Source organism: Desmodus rotundus, chromosome 5 (genome assembly GCF_022682495.2).
Source record: "Desmodus rotundus isolate HL8 chromosome 5, HLdesRot8A.1, whole genome shotgun sequence".
NCBI lineage: Eukaryota > Metazoa > Chordata > Mammalia > Chiroptera > Phyllostomidae > Desmodus > Desmodus rotundus.
The window spans coordinates 7,499,153-7,506,828 of record NC_071391.1 but is presented as its reverse complement, the minus strand read 5'-3'; the positions used below and the strand labels follow the sequence as shown (position 1 = coordinate 7,506,828).

The 7,676-nt window shown below is 50.9% G+C and overlaps 1 long non-coding RNA gene and 1 pseudogene across 1 annotated transcript; one reads left to right on the top strand and one right to left on the bottom strand.

Moving 5' to 3' along the window:
- The first annotated feature begins 1,264 nt into the window (after positions 1-1,264).
- On the top strand, positions 1,265-3,725 carry LOC112317034 (uncharacterized). Its single transcript, XR_011651187.1, has 3 exons — positions 1,265-1,989; positions 2,257-2,399; positions 3,635-3,725. It is a non-coding gene; the product is annotated as an uncharacterized lncRNA (long non-coding RNA).
- A 3,185-nt stretch (positions 3,726-6,910) lies between these two features.
- On the bottom strand, positions 6,911-7,304 carry LOC112317369 (RNA transcription, translation and transport factor protein pseudogene; annotated as a pseudogene).
- Positions 7,305-7,676: the final 372 nt, after the last annotated feature.

Sequence of the window (7,676 nt, the reverse complement as noted above, 5' to 3'; positions counted from 1 at the left end):
GCATTCTGATGTGGGCAGGATTGAAACTCTACAGTAATTTGAGAAGAGTTGACTTTACATTTTCTTATATTTCTTCAGGAACAAGGTGTGTGCCTTGGTGTTTTCAGATTCCTTGTTATATCTGTGAGGAAATTTTCACGACTTTATCTTTCAAGGTGTGTGTGTGTGAACTGTGTGAACCTCAATGTATTTGTGTTGCTGTTGGAGTTGCTGTTGGAAGAGGTGCCCGTATCTCTATTGCATCCCATGGTGATACAGGTTTATGGGAAGAGAGTGTCCCTCACAGGCCGTCCTGCATTCAGCTGCATCACGAGCTTTCATCTGTTCTCACAGTTTTTCTCAGGAGGTCATCTTAGATTTATTGGAGAGGCCATCAACCCTCTACATACCATGACCAGTCACTGATTTGCTTTGTTGTCTGATTTTTCCTCTTGTTTGTAGAAAATGACGCCGACGGGTTGTTTCCCTGCATTTTTTCTTTGTCTTTAGTGTTAGGCCAGTTTTAGGTTCACATAAACATGGAGCAGAAAGTTCACAGGGCTCCCAACTACGCTTATTTCCACATGGACACAGCTTCCCTGCACTCAGCGTCGAAAGCCTGGTGGCACCTTTGTCCCCACAGAGTGCAATTCCTGGGTGGTGGGGACAGCAGATGTGTAGTTGACATGATATGGCTACACTGTCCTCCAGAATTGTGGCATTTTTGGCCTTCCCAGCAGCCAAGAGGAGAAGTTCCTGTTGCTCCACAGAAGAAAGCACTGGGGCAAGTGGAGTGGTGTCCCCTCAGCCATCCCTCAGTCCCCAGGGTAGCCAGGGCACAGGGGCTCTCTGTCTGACCTGGCCCAGTCTGTCTCCAGTCACAAAGCCGTTCCTATCCTACTGGGTACTGGCGTTTGAGAGTAACATGCACGGGTTCCTGTGTTCCTTACCAGCCACCTGGTTCACAGTGTCTGGTCTTCCCTGGTGCAGTTCCCATTGGCTCCTTCCTCCTGCACCACCCATGTCCAGCCCTGTCTCTCCTGAGAGGCTCTCAAGCATGCTCCTCTGTCCCCACACTGCTTCCTAACGCCTTGCTTCCGAACGGTCCGTGCTCGCGGTCTTCCACAGGGTGCCTATGAATGTCTGGGGACAGGAGGAGGACGGGCCCTGTGCTCACTGCTGATGCTGGGACCCTGAGGATCCAGCAGGTGCCACCCTCCTAACTGACAATGGAACTGTCAGTCAGGTAAGTTTCCTGCTTGATTTGGTGGAACCCTCGCTACACCGAGATTCAACCATTAGATGAGTGTTGGAGGGAGGGAGATGGCCAGGAAGTCTTCCTCTTGGCACAGCGTTCTCTCGAGACCCAAACACCACTGGTATCTTCACAAGTGTTCCCACACTGACCTTTCTCCCTCAACGGCCCAGGGTGACCCTGTCCCCGCAGGCTTCCTTCTGCACTGAGATGCACCCGAAGCAAACATTCCAGGACTATGTGCCGATCCTCTTCTCTGTGCCAGATGCTAGGCTTAGACAGATGAGCAAAACTGGTCACTGTCTGCACTTAGGGAGCTATATTCTAAGGGGGCTCCCATCAGTCAACTGATTGTACATTTCTGAAACTCCAGTTAAGGAGCTGAGTCCTAGTGGGCACCTGCTAATCAAGTGATCGTAGTTTTGTAAAACTTTAGCTTCTGTTTAGGCACCAAAGGAGATGTGAGTGTGCCAGCAATGCCTATTGTTGGCCAAGTCACCAGGGTTTTGGCCATGGCGGTTAGTATCAGGCCTCACTGTGGAAGGGAGAACTGGAAGCCTAGCCTTGTGACCTGCCACGTCCGAGTGGGCAGGACCTGTGAGACTCACTGGGTACAAATAGCCCTGGGCTCCCCAGGCTGCTGAGTCCAGCTTCTAACTGCTCATTGTTTGCCAAAGCTGACCTCAGAGCAACATTGACCATGAGACTGTCCCTTACTGTCTTGCTGGTCACTCTGGCCCTTTGCTGCTATGAGGGTGAGTATCACTCCTAATAAGACTACCACCAGCCCAGATAAGTAACCTTCTCCAAAGTAGGTAACTTATTTGGGGAGGGTGGGTGAACGGATCAGAATCCAAACCAGTCTTGCTACTTGAGGAATAGCGCCCCCCCTCCCCCCGCCAAACACCAAGGGCTCCTGTACCAATTCCCAACACTCTGGAACTTTAGAAAAAACCTTTCAGGCTACTTTGAGGAGCTTCCCATCTGAAGCCTCACTCCCCGTCTCAAGTCTATGTTTACAGGCAGCAGGACTGGATAAGATTTGGTTGCGCATCAAGGTTCTGCCACTCAGTAGCTCTGTGACTTGAACAAGATGCTCAGCTTCCCAAGTCTCCTCTCATCCTCGATTCCCACAGTCACCAGCAGGAGCATCTCTGACCACAGAGTGAGACCAAGGGCGTCAGAGGCCTGCTCTGGGTCTCATCAGCTGATCTCCTTCCCAGAGTCTTTGGTGCCAGTTTAGTCCATGGCTCCCCAACTCTGTCTCTCAGACTCATAGAATGTTCCAACTGGGAGGGTTTTAGGAGAGTTCTTGGTTCAAGACATGCCAGCATGGTATGGCCTCCCCAGGAGTCAGTCAGGAGCAGCAGCACTCAACACACCTACACACCCTGCTCCTTTTCTGTGAGTGTGACCAGGAACAGAAGAACCAGTGCAATCTTAGGGCCACACTGGCTGGGGGTTCTTGGTGTTTTCCAGCCACTCATGCAGCCATACTTTGTGGTGTCGTCATGCCCTCGACTCTGACCCAAGTGCTTTTGTCTCTTTCTCTTTCCTCTGACTTTCTGAACTCCTCCCCTTCCCCATGTTGCCTCTGATATAAACTCTCCCCGTCTCTGCATAGTTGTTCTCTGATCACGTCACATGAGAGCCTAGCAGGGCACATTCCCTGATGCAGGTGGTTGTAAAGATGTGGAAGCAGAGTGGGTGGTGGGGATGGAGAATCCAGACCAGGAAGAGTGGGGACTTCAGGTCTCATCACAATCCCTTTGGAGCCAAAAGCAGGCTCCAGTTGCCACCTGCCACCATCTCAAAGGAATTCTCTATTCAGTGCCGACCAGAAGAACTAGTTGTGGTTCCTGTGTGAGCCTCAGATTCCTTTCTAATCTATTTAGCTGTCTTCACCCAATGACATAATTCCACTGTTTAATTTACTCTCAAAAGAGCATCTTCCAACATTCCATCATAGTCCCAGCTCCTCTCCAGACCTGGTGCATCCTCTTGATTTCTGTGAGATCCTCCTCACCCACTGCACTGGAAAGACTAATCACTAAGAGCTCCTCTCCCCAGACATCCAAGACAAAAGAACATGTCACTGTAACGACAGACCAAACCTTAATTTCTGAAATCCAGGGAAGCAGGAGAGTCTTGGAAAAGCGTGCGTATACATTACACAAGAGAACAGCTGAACTGGGGTCGGTGAATGTTTTTTTTTCCAGAACCAGCCCTGTTGCGGCTCTGTGATTTGAGCAAGTTACGACTTCTAGGATTTTCCATTGTCACTGGGACAATTATGGGATGGGACCATAGAACCCCCTGGCTTTCCTGTCTAAGGTCAGGGTGTTATGGGGGAAAATTGACTTCCTTTCATCAATCGTATTTCTTCTTCTTTTCCTCCAGCAAATGCAAAAGTCTGTCCAGCCTTGATGTCTGAAGGTAAAAGCTTGTTTTTGGAACCTGCAGCTCTCTACAACTTAAATCTTCAGAGATTTCTTCCACCTAGAGTAGCAGTTGACGCCAAAATGAAAGTGAAGGCATGCATAGACCAAATCCCCAGAGAGTACAGAGAGAAGGCTTTCGAGATTGTGGTAAATTGTTTCTCCTTTTCTGTAGGGGCTTCTGCTCAGCTGCTTGGCCAGGAGGGAGGTCAGGGTGCTACACTGTGGGCACTGGGTGGGGAAGCACCTGCCCTTCTTCTCACCTGTGAGAGTAGCCTGTGGCTACAGGGTGAATGATGACATGACACCTACTGAGCTAGACTAAGGTGGCACAGTACATCTGGCATGTTCCTCCTTCTCAGGTCACCACCTCTTAGGGCATGTGTACCTACAGTGTCCTGGGGAGGACAACCAGGGCCCAGGTGGTGATGCTGAAGGGCAGAGACTGCTGCTTGCCTGCATGGGAGGTTTCAGAGGTTAGAGGGCCAGATTAATCACCAAGTGGCACAGTCCTTGGGGAGTCTCATGGAGAGTGGGGAGTGTTGGAGGGCAGGCACAGTGTGGGAAATGGGGTAATGGTGGGCATTGGCCCAAGCTCTCTGTCAGGATGGAGGGATGACTGGCTGGGGCTCCACCAGCTCTCACAGAGAAAGTCCCTCCCTGTCCCTCTGCCCTACTTTGCCAGCCCTCACCTATCACAGCCAGTGGGCCCAGACCCTCCCTGTTACATCCTAAGCAGACTCAGGTGGATCTGAGACACTTCTGTTATGTGTTGGGGAAGAAATCAGATATTTACAACCATTTCCCAGCTGGTCCACCCCTGGAATGAGGTTGGGTTTGGCACAAACCTCCACACAGGCTGGATGCTGAGTGTGGGGAAGTCCACGTGCTGTGAGGTTGATCTCCACACAGGAGACAGGACATCTCCTGCAGGCAGAATGTCCCACATCCCCTCCCCCATCTCCCGCTCCTGTCCTGTTCTCTCACCCTGCACCCTCTTGGCATGAAAATGTAGATCCCTCAGACCTGGGACTCTGAGAGAGGAAATCCTAGGCTGCTCAGCCTAACCCTTGACCTTCTACTGGCTCTGTTAGAAACCAAAGTTCCACGCCTGGGTCACTCGGGGTTTATCTGTCTCTCTATGCACATGTTCTTCCCTGTCCTGTGCAGTTTGTCATGGCTCCACCAGGACTATGGAATACTCCGCCCCCTCAGCTCTCCAGCCTGGTGGCTCCAGTGCCTCTAGTGGGTGTAACGTCCTCACATGTTGGTGTGAATGGTATCCCCTCTGAACGTGTCATCTCCAGGGTCAGCATGACTGCCGCCCCCTGTCTCTCTCTCTCTTTCAGAAACGCGTAGAGTTCATATGTAACAGTTAGACTTTAAGAATCTTACACACGAGTGCTTCTGTCATTCAAGGGTGACCTGATCACCTCCAGAAGATGTGAAGGTTTCAACATCTTGCTTCAATAAAGTACTTGCCCTGCACTTCTCTACCTGCCTTGTTTTTGTCCAACAGTCTGTCCCTGGAGTTGGGGTGGTTCTCGTCATGAAGTGGCCCTTGGGGGGTGTCCATAGTACATTCTAGAGACACAGTGTCCAGTGACCATTGTGGCCTGAGGGAGGGATCTCAGAGAGACTGCTGGCTCAGGACCCATCTCCATCCCTGCACAGCTGCCCAGTCACAGGGCTGGGAGAGAAAGAGGGGGTGAGGGGTCAAAATCACTCCAAAGTGTCCCACCCCTGGACTTTGCTGAGGGAACCCCTGCCTCCCTGAGAAGTCACACGGTTCCCAACTAACAGCTCCACTGCCGTTCCATCCCCGTCAGAAGCACAAACAGCCTGCCTGGTCCTCACCCCTCCATGGGTTTCCATCTGGGAGGATGCAGGGTAATTTGTTTTCTGTCCACTTCTCACTTTGTAGTGAATCTCTGGGCTCAGCCTTCAGGGAACTCTTTGCTCTCTGCACACTCACATAGCTCACCACCCTCGGCAACTCTTCTTCCCTCAAATCCCCACCAAAGCCCCAGAAACAAGCACTCTGCAGCAATCTGGGCAACCCCATGCACACAGTGCATACTTCCTGCAGGAGGAACATTCCAAGAGCAGTGTCTGTGCCCACCCTACCCCTCGACTGGGAGCCCCACCCAGGCTGATGGGCCCTCCCTCCAGTGAGGCAACTGACTCAGAGCACTGGGTGAACCTTAGGCTCAGGGATCAGGTTCCAGGGGCTGCTGGAACTCATCACCACACGCTTGGTGGCTTCATGGAAGGTATTTTCTCCAGGTGTGGAGAACAAAAGTCTCACATCTGGAATGCTCTGACCGAATCACAGCGTCAGGAAGGCCATGCTGGCCCTGGACAGGTGAGGTGAAAATCTGTTCCTGGCTGCTTTCACCTTTGAAGGCTGATGGCAGTCTTCGTCTGCTGCCCACATCACTACAGTCTCTGCCCCAGGAGGGGACCTTACCATCTCCATTTGTGTGTGTTTGCAAATCTCTCTCTGCCTCTTTCCTTTACGATACATGGGTAGGCATTTGGAGGCCACCAATAAATTCAGAATTTCTCCCTATTTCACAACCTGCACCCACATCACATCTGCAAAGCCCTTGTGCCATGGTGGGTAAAAGACAGGCTCTGAGTTTAGGGAATGGATTTGGCAGAGGGTGGTGGGTGGGGCGGGGCATTATGACCCTACTTCAGCTCATCTACTTCCTGACACCTAAGAGTCCACTAAGGTCTGCCCCTTCCACAGCCGAGCATCCCTCCAACATCTAGGCCTTCACATCTGCACGGCAGTCATCACAGTCCAGTCCCAGCCCTCCGCCACTGTGCCCAGGTCCCCTAAACAGCCTCTGGGTCTGAGAGGCCCCAGAGGACATGAGACTCATGTCTGCACTCAGAAATGAGTGTGCTCAGGCCTGTGTGACCCTCACACTTCACCTGCGGCCAAACTAACTTCTTCTTCTCTCTCCTTTGCTTCAATCTTCACTGTCCCAGACGCTAACCTTCCTTTCTGACAGATTAGGGCATTCAGATGGGGAGAGATGAGAAGACAAGAAAGTTCTTCCCCAATATTTTTTATTAAAGAAAAAGGAAGGATGGTAAATCTCTAAAACATAGTCTATTTTCTGGGATACTTTCCTTGAAAGTGTGAAGTTGGATTTCTAAACACTTGCCAGGGCGTACGTTGTTCCCATTTGTGCTGGGAGGGTGAGAGGCTAGAATCCTAAAATGTTCACCTTCCTGCTTTCCCCCGGCTCTGGTCTCTCTTTGGATCAGCAGCAGTTGCCTGAACAGCTACAATGGCTGCAATAATTCTGGTCTGCGTCTCTCTGATCTCTTCCATGTGCAGCAATTGCAGAATGTGAGCAGCTTCATCAAGAACTGCATCACCTGTGACAAATGAAGGCTGTGCTCCTGTAAACAACTGGCAATCAACCCTTCTGTTGTCTGGTTTGCTTTCGTAACTGCGCCTGTGTCAGGTGCTCCTGGATCAACCAGCATGTGGCCTTCAGCATTACCAGGTGATCCTGATGACTTTGAATCTGAAGGTCAGCCAGGGTCGTTATGCCAGCCTTAAAATCAGCATTATCTACATCCACAATGATGAGTGGTTCTATGGGGATCCGTTACAAGCCTGGGAAATATAGCCCAGCTCCCACTCGGAAAAGCCAGTGGAGAGGGAGGTTGGTAGGCAGGACCCACGCCCACGGATAGGTTCTCCCGTAAGAAATCAGGCCTGCATTGTACCAAGACTGCTATGAGACTTGCTCTTGCTAAAACTCCCTCACCCTGAATGGAGGCAGCAAATGTTTACTGAGTACTTTTAACTTCCTAAAATCTGAGCTAGACCTCCCAAGTATGGAGCATAACCGGTTTCAACCACTTCTCCCTTTACATTTGCAAATACCCTTCTTTGATGTATTTAGCAACATCCTCTCCTTTGTTGTCTGTAAAAAATAACCACCCAAAACCAACCTATGCATAATAAATGAGGACCA